The sequence below is a fragment of the Chinchilla lanigera genome, unplaced genomic scaffold (assembly GCF_000276665.1).
Source record: "Chinchilla lanigera isolate Chin_1 unplaced genomic scaffold, ChiLan1.0 scaffold00009, whole genome shotgun sequence".
In the NCBI taxonomy this organism is placed as follows: Eukaryota; Metazoa; Chordata; class Mammalia; order Rodentia; family Chinchillidae; genus Chinchilla; species Chinchilla lanigera.
Window position 1 is genome coordinate 7,695,069 of NW_004955410.1, and position 15,928 is coordinate 7,710,996.

Sequence of the window (15,928 nt, forward strand, 5' to 3'; positions counted from 1 at the left end):
AATATTAAAACAGAAACACTAAATCTATTGGAAGAGAAAGTAGGTAAAAACCTTGAAGACATAGAGGTAGGCAGAGAGTTCATGAACAAAAACCAAACTGCACTTGAAACACTTGAAAGAATCAACAACTGGGATCTCATCCTACTGAAAAGTTTCTGCACATCTTTGCTTTTGTTTTTGCTTTTCTTCTGGTACCAGGAATCGAACTCATGACCTTGCACTTGCCAGGCAGGAGCTGTGCCGCTGAGCTCAATCCCCAGTCCCAAGAAAAGGCTTTTTCTGTACCACAGAAAGTTGAGATAGTTATAGAAAGAAGTTGAGACATTCAAATCGGCCATAATGGTCAATTCAGAATGGATCATTAACACTTTAATGTATATTCTTAGTTTTTTCTTTGCGTGCAAATGTATATTCTGGTTATGTTTGTGTTTTTTAAAACATAAAGGGATCATTTCTATCCTTTTTTTTGTTGTTGCCCCATGTATAAATGTGATCCCTAAGTCTGTGGATAACGTAGAATGTCTTCTTTTTCCCTCCGTGATAAAAACGCTCGTTGTTTTTTCTCAGCTCCCTTGCTGCTGCATGTTGCTGCCTTGGGGCAGCCCCGCAGATGCATCCTCTCTGGACCTGGATTCTGGCGCTGGTGACTCAAAGCAGCAGGGATGACGCAGAGCCCACTCTGGCCAGCGCACAGCAGCCGTGGCAGCTGCATCCGGTTTCCGGGGCAGGAGAGACAGCTGTTATGTGGCAGTGTGCAAGGTCCTGCGCCCAAGGACTCAGCCGTCTGAACCACAGGGCCAGAGCGTGGCAGCTGGGTGGTGACATCACAGGGTTGGCTCTGTGGAATGCGCTGGGCGCGGTCCTGCCGGCATGGTTCCCTTCCCACCTTTGCTTCTTAAATTAGCTTAACAGTTGACTTCATGTGCTGGCAGCAAATACCAGTGCTATTAACAATAACTGGCTCTGCGTGCTTTCTCTGTGCCACGTGAAGCTCTGAATGCCTTCTGTGTATTAGCTTGGTTCACTTTTACAACAGCCCCTCAAGGCAGGGACTGGTACAATCCCTATTTTACAGATGACAAAAGTGAGTTGCTGAAAGATCAGGTTAGTTGGCCAAGGTCGCATAACTAAGTCGTGGCTCTGAAAGTCAAACCTACTCCGTCTGGCCTTGTTCTTAAGCGCCCTGACTAATGTGCCTACTGTTTTGTAACCTGATTTTTTTCATGTAACAAAATTTCATAAATATTTCCCTGTCATGCAATATTCATTTACATATTTAAAGCGGCAAGGAGGATTCATGATTTATTTAACCAACTCCCTACTGTTAGACATTAAAGACATCGCGACAGCTAAACTTTTTTCTTAATATCCATGCTAGTTCCTTGCAAAAGAGTCCTTAATACCTTAGAATGCTTGCTCCAAGGGAGTTCAAATTACCTTCCTGAAACATGACTCCGACTTTCATACCCAGCAGTATATGAAAGCATCCTGATTCTCTGAATTCTTGTTAACGTTGAATATTATCATTACATTCTTTTCTTTGTAGCACCAAAAATGATAAATCTTTTTCTATTAAATTTGAAGTCCTTTAAACATTTAAATATATATTGTTCGGCTACTTGTCCAAGATCTTTTAATAAATTGTCTTGTTCATCATGAAGTTGAAACTAGTTCAAGACTCTTCTTGCTCTGACTCAAACTACTCTAATTTTCCTACAAGTCCTAGACATTCACTGTAAGCACTCACAGGGATTACTGTGGCCGAGACTGAGCCATACGAATGTGCTATTTTTTTGTAGGCCCAACAGTGGTGGACTGGGGACAGTTTCAGATGGTGAGACCTATTAAATCTGAAAACCTTTGTTTTCACGCTGCGTCTCCCCCTCTCCACTTGGTGGTATCCTGCTAGTGTTTTAGAGGCTGAGTTCATAGAACAGGTCCTCTCCGTGGTTCCCTTACCGCTCCTCCTCAGGGGTCTGTCTGCCTGCCTGTCTGTCTCTCCTTCCCTCCCTCTCTTGCCATTCTGCATTTGTTCCGTCCCATCACAGCGATGCAGCGGGCTCCCGGCATTGCAGCTGGGTATTCCCCTTGCACCTCCCGGCAGAGCCAAGTCCACGGTGCTGCCTCCCAGCAGAACCTCCATCCTCCCCCGTTGGCAGCCGCAGGGACCAGCGAAGTTTCTGGTTCAGCACATTCACACCAAAGAGCTCTTGAATTGAAGAATCAGTGCTTTAGGGCACCAGGGAGCGCCACATAATACTTGCAGTTTCCTTCCATGGTGAATACAGCGTGTGTCCTGCCTTCCTAACATCTCCTGATTTGGTCGGTGTTTTGTGTGGAATTGCTCCTCTTTCTTTTGAACCCTACATTGCTCTAGTTTATTTTTTCCTGTATTTTTAGGTGTGGTGATGGAATTGCATTATAACGAAATTATTTTATTCGGTGGCAAAATTCACAAGAATGACACAACACAACTCTCTAACTTGCTAAATAAGTAATCAATGTACTCCTGAAGGGATGAATTGTACTGTCTCCGTCTGTACTTTTAACCATATTCACTTTCTCTCTTAGTTAGACTGTCAGAAACTCTTAGTGGCTTCCAGGAAACATGATGCTCCAGATAGACAGAGTTATAACAAGCTACGGGAAACATTAAAAATAAAATATTTTGAAATCACTTAAACGGAATCTTTTTTAGACAAAATCTTCTGTATATAAAAGGGATTGCTATAGATGGGATCTGAAGTGTCCCCAAGCCGCATGCTAAGGTCTCAGTTGGCATTCTACCGCGCTGCGAGGAGGTGGGAGACCCTTTAAGGGGCGGGGCCTAGTGAAAGGCCCGTCACTGGGGGCGTGGCCTTGAAGGGGATACAGAGATTCTGGCCCTTTCTCTTTTGCTTGGAGACCTCTGGGAGGCCTACTGCTCAAGAGAGCCAACTTACTATGGGGCTCAAACCCAGGATCTTCCCACTAAGCTACACCCTCAGCGTCCCCCCTTCTATTTACTTATTTTTATTTTGAGACAGAGCCACACTAAGTTGCTAGTTGCCCAGGTAGGATCCTCCTGCCTTGGCCTCCCTGAGTGCTGGGTGCCATCGAAGGCGTGTGCCACCAGGTCCAGCTCCTTTCCTCAGGCCGGTTATTTCAGGCATTGTGTCACAGACATGGAAAGCTGGCCGACCCAGGGCTTTTCTGCGCACACTCAGTCTCAGCCAGGGAATGATGGAACCCTGAGGGTGGGTGAGAGCCCAACGGTGTCAGTGTGTGCTCCTTGGGGACAAAATGCCAGGTGAGAGGGAGGGAAGGAAGACCACAGTCTGGGCTGAGATTTGGCTGGGTGTCCCACTCAAGGTCATCTGAGCACTGGTTCAACTCCTGCTCATCTTTTCTCCCCCACCTGCCCAGCCCTAACCATTCCTGGATGAGCTCAGGTTGTGCTTCTGGCTCGCAGTCCTCACGGCTGCTTGCTCTGCTTCCTCTCCAGCCACGGACAATGCTGGCCTGTTCTTCCCTGGGCCTGTGCACTCAGCACTGCACCTTTTGTAAGTGGCCTTCTTGTGTACTAGGCAGTGGGCTCCATGATCAGATCCAAAGACCCAGGAGACCTGTTTGAGATGTTTACAAAGTGATGGAGTGTTATCAATAAAAGGACAGATAATAGCAAGTGCTGGTGAGAATGCAGAGAAATTTGAATCCTCATGGGAACAAAAAATGGGGTAGCCACCTTGGAAAAGTCAGTTCTTCAAATACTCAGTTACCATGTGACTCTGCAAGGTCACTCTTAGGTTTACTTAAAGGAAATGAAAATGTATCCATCTTGTATGCTGATGTTCTTAGTGGCAATATTTATAATAGCAAGAGAAAAAACATCTTCTGCCATCTGAGGAATAGATAAATAAAATGTGGTATATTCACAAAATGGAATATGATTCAGCACTTGAAAGGAATGCAGGCTAGTGATGGTATAACATGGATGAAACTTGAAGATATGTTAGGTAAAAGAACCATGTCACAAAGGCCCTCCTATCACAGGATCTACATATATAAAATACACATATAGCTAAGTATGCAGACAGAAAATACATTAATGGTTGCCTACAATGATGGCAATGTCTTTTTGGGGGTAATGTGAATGTTCTAAAATTAATTATGGTAACAGAGGTAGGTCTGTGAATACACTAAAATGGGTGAATTGTATAGTATGTGAATTGTGCCTCAATAAAGCAGTTAAGTAAAGAAAGAGATGTGTGCTTTTTACATTTAATTTTGTCTCCTGGCATTTCCCTGGTGAGCTGAACATTCCCAAGCTTGAAGTCCAGCCAGTAGCTAATGTAGCAGGGTGAGGATTTAATTCACGCTACAACTTATGCACCAAGAGAAAATGTGAGTTACTTATTTAGTCTGTAACCAGTGTGGCTTTCCTCTGCAAGTCCCACCTCATGGGTAGTGGGGGAGCTGAGTGGCATGGGTGGTCCCCAGTGTCTGGAGGGCTGGGATAGTGGGAAGATGGTTGGGCTGACCTCCTGCAGGCACCACACAGCACTGATGCTGCAAGCCTGTCCGCTCAGATTGTAACCGCAAACAGAAGCTTGAAAACGACACCCAGGATTTGGAGGCATTTTTATTTATGTCGATGGGCACTGATCGGGATCCCTCCCAAAATATCAGGCCCTGACCTCTGGTGGTCTAGGGCTTATGTGGGGTATACAAGCAGGGAGTACAGAGGCAGAATGGCTTGTCAATTGGGGATTGGCTTACACAATGTGCATCGCAGTGACCAGCCATTTGTAAGAGACAGAAGCAACTGGAACTGGAACAGGAACTATTCCCTGGGCAACTAAGACACTGAAGTATACTGGCTAGGGAGGAGGGGCATTTTCTGTTTACAAAAAACTGGCTGTCAGCCTGTGCTTCAAGTGTATGACTCTAATCTCTTAGTTCTTGATCTGCTGCTTCCTTTGGCCTCTGTTATCTCCATGGCTCAAAGTTCTCGCTTTCAATGCCTGCCCGCAGCTCACGAAGGCTGTCTGACTTCCGACTACTCCTGCACTCATGTAGCTGGTCGCAGTGGTCCACTGTTGCGTTCTCCGGCATGGCACAGCCCATGCTGCTCTAGGATCGATAGCTGCTTGAGGAGATAAAGCAATTGTTCTGTGGTTTCCTGAAGCATCCAAGCTTAACAGAATAATACACTTATTTTGATCTTCTGAAACTATACTTAAAGCTCTTCAAAGTGTTTTAAATAAAATTGGCCATGTTTTTATGATTTTGTATTGGTGATTATATGAGCACTTGTTTTACTTTTAAAGATAGATTTGTTTGCTTTTGTTTGTTTGTTGGAAAGAGAGCTGCCCGGTCATATTGCTCTGGAGGAGGTACAAAGTCATATTGCACAAATGGGCCTGAGAGGAGATAAACTGTGATACACATGTGTTTTTCAAATTGTTTTATCTTTACCAAACCCAATCAGTGATGTGATAGTTCAGACAGGAGTTCAGAGTACTTACTTTTTGCTTTGAGTAATTTATATTCTAAAGGTTTGTGACGTACAAATGAACAGAATTATTTCAAAGTTGGTATTCATTCAGGACTGGATCTTAGCATTTGTACAGTAGCCTGCATACTGACTACCAATGTCTGGGAAGTTACTTTTATGACAAATAATACTTATTTTGGAAAAAAACTTCAAGATTATTTAACACAAGATGAGTGAATATTGAATTTACAAAGTGACCTCGATTAACATACTTGACTACTAAATGAATAAGGAGGTGAGACTGTCATCTTTTACATGGGGTTTTTATTAAATATGAATTATCTCTGCCTCCATTTTGTATACATATACACACATATATTCATTTATTCTTAGGTATGTTACTCCAAAATTTGGCAGGATATAATTTTTACATTACTATTTTAATCAAAGCACACCTATTCCTTCATAAACATTTACCTACAAAGTGAAAGGGTTGGTAATGACAATTTAAATGAAATGTACTCTTCTGATTATTTAGTTTTGCAGATATTCAAAAGTAGCAAGAGCTGTAAAAAATGCTTGAGCCATCTGTAGCAACTCTACAGCAGCTATAGGAGAAATGCTAATAAAATGAGGTGAAATCACAGATCGCTAGGCCGGAATAAACCCAGTGAAGATAGGAAAAGAACAGTCAAGAAAGGGAAAGATGAGCGATTGGAAATGAGAAGATGACTGGAGTGTTCAGTGATGGACCGTGGGCCTTGGTGCAGAAGAGTCACCACGTGAGTGTGGCTGTGGATGTGTGTGACCTTCATATAGCACAGACCTCTGAGTCATTTGTGACGGTTGGGATACAGCTTGGACTCTAGTATCCCATGTACAATGACTCAAGGGAGCAAAAATCTGAAACTATGGCTCCTTCTATCTGGTGATTTTGCTATCCTCGAAGCTGTTGCCTTCATTGTTCCCCAGCTGAAGACGGCTCCCATACCTCAACTGGCATGACACTTGGTCCAGGAAAAGGGAAGAGGATGTAGAAGCCAAGGGAAGGCTGCCCTGGCTATTGGAAAGGAGATTGAGGGAGAACAAGCCCGACCAGGTGTCCCGCATGGTTGAAGAGTGGTTAGACTCAGAGAATGAACAGCCTGTGGGCGGTGCTCTGTCCACCTGGGAAGAGAACAGTCACTTTCTGAGATTCCCCAGCCATTCCCCTTCTGTCCTTTGGAAGGTCGTAAAGGAGGATCAATGTGTCCCTCAGTGGTGTGGCGTGAGCTGGGGAGATCTGGCTGCTTCGCAGGTTGGGGCGGGGGTCTGATGCTGAGGTCTTTCCTGCGTACTACGTGAAAGTCAAGCACAAGTGACCCCTTTGCCCATGGTGGCACTTTGACTTCCTCAACACAGAGGCTCTCAGGGTGCGGTCAGTATTAGCAGCACCTGGGAACTTTCCAGGACTCTAAGTCCTACCCCAGATTTAAAGAGAAGTTCTTGCTGCAGGGCCCAACAACTGTGTTTTGCCAAGTGCTCTGGGTGATGTGAAGCAAATTCAAGTTTGAAAACCATGGATTTAGTACAACTGGCTGAAAGGGGAAATCGGAATACATGTTTGACCGACTCTGCAGTTCTCTTGCTGCCCTGCCTCTACTTTCTACAATTCGCTGGGACTAGAAAGTAGCGAGCTGTTCTTTTACTTGCCCTAGCGTAACACCCTCCTTCCATAAAGCATGAATGCTCACAGAAAATAAGCAAACCGTGTGTGGCAATGGGGCCTGTGGGTTTGGTTGCAGAGAGGAGAGAAATATGATGTTTGGAAAACAATCTGGATTCCTGTGGGATTTTGGTTTGAATGCTAGAAACCAGATATTACTTTCCTCTTTGTATTCCCTCTTTAAGATGTATTAATTTCCAGTGTCCTTCCCTGAAATGAACACCGTGAACTGTGCCTGCCAAGGGTCCCGTTCTCAGAGCAGCGAGAGAAGAGCACATTGTTGTCAAGGTACCGCATCACCCAGGTACTTTCAGTCAGCTCTGGTCTCCAGGTGAGAGGCTCCAGACCCCAGCCTAGGTACCAAAATGTGCGGATGCCCAAGTCCTTTATCCAAAATGGTGCAGTGTGCAATTTGTACAATTCTCTTATCTACTTTACATGGTCTCTAGATTATTTACAATAACTAGTACAATGTGAATGCTATGGAAATGACTGTTAGCCTCTATCTTTAGGGAATAATGACAAAAAAAAAATCTCTACATGTTCAGTACAGATGCATTTTTCCCCTGAACATTTTAGATTCAAGGGTGGTTGAATCTGAGGATGCTGAACCCAAAACTCAGAACTTGCAGATACAGAGGACCCCCCCGGACAGAATCCACTTTGGGGAGGAGTCTACACTTGAACTTGCTGAGCATGACCAGGCTGTCTGCCACTCCCACCTGCTCCCAGGAAGGGATGATAGTCAGCAACAGCAACCATAAGAAATAGGCAAGAATGAAGAATTTCTAATCCTGGCCCTTTTTCCATCCCAGCATGCTCAATGGATAACTTTCTGTGATTACAGTGATTACAAAATAATGTTCCGAGAGCAACACTGCCTTAAAAGATGCCTATTTTTACTACTGTCTCGGGAGTAGTAACTTGTCTTCATCCTCTGTGTATGTTAGAATTTATATTACTATCTGAGTGGAAATATTTGCTTTCATTCATTTGTAGATAGCCTGAGTTGATAGAGTTGTCTAGTAACCAAAAATATAATCATTTAAAAGAAGCAACTCTAAATAAGCTACATTCATGAGGTTGTAAGTGGGAAGTTGTCATTTTTGCAAATGGAGAGCTCGTGGAGAAAAAGACAGAACGCTTGCTTCTATCTAACCCATTCTCCTCTGCCTGACATGAATAACGCTTTTGGAATGTAAATGGATCACCCTTGTCTTAGTCATTTTCTTGTTGCTGGGATAAAATACTCATCACTCATGACCTAAAGGAGGAGAGGTTTACTTGGGTTCCCAGTTTTCAGGGGTTCAGTCCCTGGTCGTCGTCTGGCTCCCAGGCAGAAAGGGCATAGAGAAAGGGTCTGGTGGAGGACAGGTGCTCACCCAGTGGCAACTAGGAAGCAGAGAGAGAAGGGAGCTGGGGAGGAAGATGCACCCCTCCGCCACCCCCCAATAACCTGGCCCCACCCCCTCACAGCAAGTCAGGAAGGACTCCTCACTGGGCTGGGCAGTGAGTACAGCAGCCCTGTGATGCAACCACCCTCACACGCCCCACCTCTGCACACAGGCGGCTTCTGTGGGACATTCTAGATCTAAACCATAACACCGCTCCTTTAGGGGTTTCCCATCGAGTGCAGAGTGACCTTCAATTTCCTCAAGATGTTCTTCAAGCCCCCTGCACTTCCCTCAGCACCGTCTCAGGCTTCTCTCCCTTGCTCATATGGGCTTTCTTCCTGCTCTTAAAAAGCAGTTGAATTCTTCCCTGCCCAGAGCTTTGGGATATGCTCTTTTTCAGGATTGGTTCTTTTCCTAGCCACTCGTGAGGGTCACACTTATTTCTAATGTCTCAGCTTAACGTCTGTTCTTTGGAAAAGACTAGCATTCTCTGTAACCGACCCACATAGTGCTGGACACATGGCTGGTACTTTCTAAATGTGCAATGGCCAGATTACCAAATAGCATGCAGCAAGGTGTACACTATGGTTTGAAATATAAATGAAAATTCTCCTAGAATTTTAACATTATAATTCATCGAATTTGATTGTTCGTGAGTGGGTCATGCTCCAAAACTTGCAAACTGGTTGTTTGACATTCAGCATATATTGCTCTGTAGATAAACTTTCATTGCTGATCCGGGCTTTTACGTGGTGGAAGTAACAGTTTCAGATCTCGGGCCACCTCCATCCAAATACTGGTGTCACTAGACCTCAGTTTCCAAGTCAGGATTTCACACTTCAAGCCTCCACACGATCTTTATGGCCTTTGTTTTTGTGAATTTAAGAACTGACTTTTAGTATTCTTCTCTCTCATTGTCTTTTTCACGATCTGAAGTTTTGGATGAGAAGACAGCAACAGTGTTGTAAAGTTGTGCTCAGTGTAAGGGGTAGCCGGAACTACCAGGCAAAGGGGACAGCTTCCCATGATGGTCAGGAGTGAGTTCTCCCGGCACACACTGAAGTCTCAGGGTGAAGTGGCGGCTTCCCGGGTGGAAATGTGTCTGTGCCCACGCGGACTGAGGGTGGCGCAGGTGAGGGAGGCCAGCGGGCCGGGGCTTCTCCCCTTGCCTGCTGGCGTGCCCCGTTTAGTCACAGTGGCAGCTGCACAGTCCTAACTCCACTGGAATGCTGGCTCCCAGTGAGCTCCTCGGCAGGCACAGGGTGCAGATGGGGTTCTTCAAAAGCCCCATGTTGGCTGGGCATCCTTTTTTTTTTATTTTTTGGTACTGGGAATCGAACTCAGGACCTTGCGCTTGCCAGGCAGGCACTTGTGCCGCTGAGCTATATCCCTGGCTGGCTGGGCATCCTGAGGTCGGTTATTCCGTGCTCTGTCCCTGAGGCTTGTCCAAATTCAGTTTTGCTTCCAAGTCTCTCCCACTCATAGAGAAGCCTACTAGCTATGGAAAGTCTGACGGGGCTAAAAAATCTCCTGAGCAGAGCAGAGGTTCCCTCTCTACCCCTGACGGGTGTTCCCCGGCCCTTGGCTCGCTCACCTCCCTGTGACAGCCCACTTCACAACCGGACCAGTTTTACTGTAACACATTTCACCTCCTCACAACCCAGTGCAATCTGCCCCACTGAATTTTCATCCCGCTTGCCTTTGTCCCTGCCTCTGGAGCTACAGTGCTACGAAGACTGTGCTGAGTGCTTCTTCACCATGACAGTTCTGCAAGCATTTGAAGGCAGCTGTCACAGTCCCTCCCCCAAGGTTTCTCTTTTGCAGGTACCATGGCCCAGATCTTTCGAGGGTACCTTCTGTATAAATAGTGTATTCCTGTAGAAAATGTCTGGCAACAGATCTAGGCAGACCCAAGCTCAGCTAATTTGTTCATTCAATTATTTATTCTTCTTGCATCGGCATTGATTCCTGCTAATACCTAGACTATTCCAATAATGATAAATGCTACAAAAGAGAGGTATGTGATTCAGTGAGGGCATGAACTAGGGCAGGACCTGACCCAGGCAGGGATAGTCAGCCATGACCCTCTGAGGGGGTCGCAGCTAAACCAGGCTGATGGATGGGAAGCAGTTAACAAGCTCTGTGGCTGGAGGGACATGTGATGGGAACCTTGCTTAACCTCTTGGATCTACAATTCCTGCATGTGCAAAGGGCTACAATACTTTCTCTAGTATTAAAATGATTGTTTGGAGGACCCATGGAATATCCAAATATGAAGGTACTATATGTCCTGTGATGTTATCCATATTATAGTACCTCTAAGGGACATTTCTACTCTCAATTTTTTGTTTTTTGCTTTTGCTCTCCCTTTCCTAGAAAAGTGTTCCCTTTTCTCCATGTGTATCCCGTCCTTACAACCTTTATGGCCAATCTTCAATTCTAATTGCTCTGGGGAGCAACCGCGGGCACAAGAACTCGGGGCTATTTTTATACTGTCAGAGTTCCATGCTGCGTTTGGGGGCCTGCGCTTGAGTTCTGGTTCTGCTACTTACTGCCTAGTAGCCTTAGGCGAATTCCCTAATTTTTTTGATGTTCCATTTCTTCCTTGTTCAGGAGTACTGCTATAAGAGGGATCACTGCCTAAGGTGCTGGTGAGGACTGAGCGATGAAGTGGTTTGGTTTAAAAATGTCCGTCAAAAGGCTCACTGTGTTGAAGGCTTGTTGGGCAGCTGATGGGCTTTGAGGAATTGATTGGACCATGAGGGCTCTAACTATATCAAGTGGATTAATCCACTTAGCTGAGTTCATCAGCTGATAGGGCTGTTAGAGGTGGTGCCCAGGTGGAGAAAGCAGGCCACGGGGTGGTGTCTTGCAAGGGTGTGTCTTGTTCCTGGGCACCTTCTCTCTGATTTTCTCAGAGAGAATTCTCTCAATTGCCCAGGATGGACTCAAACTTGTAATTCTCCTATCTCAGCCTCCCAGAGTGCAGGGATTACAGGTGTGCACTGCTGAGCCTAGCGTTTAAGATTAATTGTCCACAGAAGGGTAGCCATGAGTTTAAGGCTAGCTTTACCTGGTAACTGCATCCACTTGCCAGTCAGAGTTGGCCAACTCTTTGCACAGCACAAGTGGTAGTGAGGGGCTGGGATGTAGCTCAGTAGCCGAGCTTCCTGGCTGCCATGAGGTGAGAAGCTTTCCTCTGCAAGCCCTTTCAGCATGACGTTTCAGCCTCACCACTGTAATGGAGCCATTGACTATGGACTGAGATCTCTGAAACCATGAGTGGAAATAAACCTTTCTTCCCTTTTGCTAGTCTTCACAAGCATTTTGTCACAGCAAGGGAAAACTGATTAATACAGATGACTGTGCTAAAATCAAATAAAAATAGAAAGATGAATCTACAATGAAGGAAATTTTGTATGACAATAAACAAATGATAGGATTGCAATTCCATAAACATGCATAGGCCAGGGCAGTCTCTGATATATCCAAGAAACAAACAAAAGGTTAAGGGTTTATTGGGGAAAGAGGAAAGGTATGTGAAATATTTTTAAAGAAAGCTCATTACCACTTGGTTTTTGAATGCAGGGGGAGCTGAACTCAGGGCCTCATGCTCGCCAGGCACACACTGTGCCACTGAGCTACATCCCCAGCCCCTCACTACTACTTGTGCTGTGCAAAGAGTTGGCCAACTCTGACTGGCAAGTGGATGCAGTTACCAGGTAGAACTAGCCTTAAAAGTCATGGCTACCCTTCTGTGGACAATTGTTAAATAAAATTAATCTTAAATGCTAGGCTCAGCAATGCACACCTGTAATCCCTGCACTCTGGGAGGCTGAGATAGGAGAATTACAAATTTGAGTCCATCCTGGGCAATTTAGCAATTTAGCAGGATATTGTCTCAATATTTAAAAAGTTAAATAGGCTGGGGATGTAGTCCAGTTTGAAAGCACTGGATTCAAACCCCAGTACTGAAAAGAAAAACTTAGTCTTAGAGTTATGGCGGAGAGCATCTTTGAATTGATTTTAGGAGACAGTTCCCTAGGATACTGGCTCCCTGACTGGAGTGTCCCCTCCTCTGCCTCCTTGACCCATTTCAGTGGGCTGTGACAGGAATGACTCCATTTTGCACAATAATTTTCACCAATATGTACAAACAAGGCCCTTCCTGGACCTCACTTGTGACCTGGGTCCTCTGACCACTGACCCCCTTCCAGAATGTGTCTGAGATTTTTCTAGCTTAAAGGTTATTTTGCAGAATCTTTCTTCGAAAACATCTTGATAGTTTTGAATAACATGAAGACAAATTATTTAATTGAGACGTAAAGTTTTTCAAAGGTACTTTCATTAAAATAAGGTTAAGTAGGTATAGTGCTAGCATTGTCTCTTGAAAGATGGCAACTACAGTTGTTAAAACTACAGCAAGACTTCTACAGTCATGGCAGAATATTGACTTTCTATCTCAGAAAAGGAATGGCAATGTGCTGAATCAATTGAGTCCACTGATTTAAGATTCACTATGCTTATGTCTGCAGGCAATTGTAGTTCAATAGTGCAAGTAATTTTCTTCTGTGTGGAATTAAAGAATCTGCAAAACAGACACTAAACCATGACTGACTTGTGGCTTAAAATATAATCCCTATCAGCAGCACTCTGCATTTATTTCATACCTCTGATACTTCTCATGCTCTACTCGGGCAGGGATTGTGAAAGACATTAACACATGTCTCATTCTGCAATCAATAAAGTTAATTTAAATTATCCTCTAACAGGTGAGGAAAAAGATTAGTATTTAGGTTGGGGATTAACTAGGGAAAATAGGTCATTTTGTGATATTCTAAGGGACATAGCACAGTTCAGGGCTTAAGGCTCAAAGAAAATCTATTTTGATAAATGAATGGGTTGAACCCTTCACTGTGAGCAGGTGCATATCCCACTGGTGAGGGAGTCCTTGCCCTTCCTCCTGAGACCTCAGCCTTCTATGGAGGTGCAGACCTCTCTTCCACACCTCCCTCCATCCCATCAACTGGATTTTTCTCCCTCTTTCCTTTGGTTTTGAAACATAGCCCTTGGTCATGTTCACTTTCTGGTTTGACAGATGCTAAAGCCAAGATCAATGCGCCCATTTGTACATTACAACCATTTTGATGGGAAGGATTCAAATAGTACATCAAAATCTCACAGAAGCACTTGGTCGGGAATCTGAAAAATGTCTGTACCAGAACACCATTACCTCCATCCTGGGAAGTTCAACACTGTCATTTTCCTTCCTTTTAAAATCAGCCGCAATAAAAATGTGCATTTTGTTCTACTCGTACTTTTTCTCTGTTCTCTTTAAGTCAGCAGTATTTCCTTTCTTTCTCTTTGTAGTTTTCTCACACCCACACTCACTTTCTTTTGACGGATGATGGATACCTGACATCAGCGCCTACATTTAAACACCTTTATTAAATTTAGTATCTTTCATAAAATCCAGGCATACCTTCAGGACACAGGAGCACAGTGAGTATCAGCTGACCTCAACTCGTGGCCAAACCCCTCTTTCTCTGTTTCCCTTACATTTATCAATTGTTATGATATTCTCTGCTCATCATGAAAACTTTATTTTTCCTTACTAAATTAAATTTATTTTAAACTGCTACATACAACCATAAAAATGATATGTGTTAATAGGGTACCATGTGATAGTCTGATGCGTGTACACTTTGTGTAACATGTAAATCTGATTAAATGCATCCATTTCCTCACACATTTATCATTTTTGTGATATCACATTTATCACACTTTTAGCAAAATCCTTTCTGCTAGCCTTTTGAAATTATTTTGTTATTGCCTTTGGATCAGGCACAGTAATAAGAAGTACAGTTAAAGAAGGCTGATTTTTCACTTAAATACTCATTATTCTATTTTGATAAATTCCAAACATCTGGAAGGGTTGAAATAATTGTACAGTGAATACCCAATGTCCTCTCATGCATATTCATCAATGAGCAGTTTCCCATATGTGGTTTATTTCCAACTGTACATTTACCCTTTCCTTCATCTATCCATCAACCTATCTTAATGTTTTGATACAGTCAGTTGCAGATATCAGGATACTTTGTTGATAAAGGCTTCAGTATTTATTAGTATCATTATTTTTTGGTTGTTTGAGACAGGATCTCACGATGTAGTCCAGGCTGGCCTTGAATTCACAGTGCTCCTCCTGCCTCAGCTTTCCGAGCTGCATGTGTATATTACTAACTAGATTTTTATTTTGACTTACAGTTCTTTTTCTCTCCTTAAATAAAGTGTACACGTAATGACCCTCTCCCCTCTCTCCCCTCTGGCAATCAGTGTTCTAATTTTTTTCCATCATAGATTATATCTATTTTAGAACTTCATACAAGTGGGTAAGATTTATATCATTCAGTGTAATTTTCTTCAGTACTGGGGACTGAACTCAGGACTTTCACATTGAGCTACATCTCCAGGTCTTTTTATTTTGAGACAGCATCTGACTAAGTGATTAAGTTGCCTAGGTTGAGCTCAAACTTGCCATCTGCCTGCCTCAGCCTCCCAGAGGGCTGGTATTACAGACATGCATCACACCCACTGAGCATAATAGGGTTTTTTTTTGAGACTCAGCCATGTCACTGTGTGCACAGTACTTCCTTTTCATGGTTGAGTAGCATTCTGCTACGGGATGAGCCCACAGTTGGTTGGTCCACTCACCTCTTGATGAATACTTGGGTGCTTTCCAGATCTGGGCATGCTGGGCAGAGCTGCTGTGAGCAATGTAGAGCAGTGCTTGTGGACACGTGGGTTGATCGTATTCAGAGTGGACTTGCTTGCTCTTAGAATCTTTGTGTACTTACTATTGGGAGACACTACTAGGGCTGCTTCCCGACGGGATTGTGCTGTTTTACACGACTGATCCACCAGCACCATGGGTGAGTTCTGGGTGCTCCACATTCTTGCCAGCATGGGGTCTGTTAGTCTCTTGAATCTTCACTGTTTTGGGGGCATAAATGGTACCCTGTTGTGGCACCCATTGGCATTTCCCGGTGACTAACAGTGTCTCGTCACATGCTTCTCGACAACCAGCAGGCATTCTTAGAGAAACAGCTACTGAACATCTGTGTCCACTTTTTATTGGGTGGTTTGTGTTTTGTTGAGTTGTAGGAGTTCCTTATGAATCCTCGGTATCTGTTTCTGGTCAGACGTACATTTGTGAACCTATTTCTTCTTTGATTTTATCCAGCTTGACCTTCATTCTCTAACAAGGAAACCTGTGCGGGACAACGTCCACACAGCTCACACTTGTGATGAAAAGCCGTGGATTGTCAGGAATCTGCTGGCTGCCAGGCCTGG

The 15,928-nt window shown here is 44.1% G+C and overlaps 1 long non-coding RNA gene across 1 annotated transcript in view; it reads left to right on the forward strand.

Annotated features, from left to right (window-relative positions):
• Positions 1-4,207, forward strand: part of LOC102012069 — a 19,437-nt gene extending 15,230 nt beyond the window's left edge. The window contains exon 3 of the long non-coding RNA XR_259825.2: positions 568-4,207. This is a non-coding gene — a long non-coding RNA (uncharacterized LOC102012069). The remainder of the gene's footprint in view (positions 1-567) is intronic.
• The last annotated feature ends 11,721 nt before the right edge of the window (positions 4,208-15,928 follow it).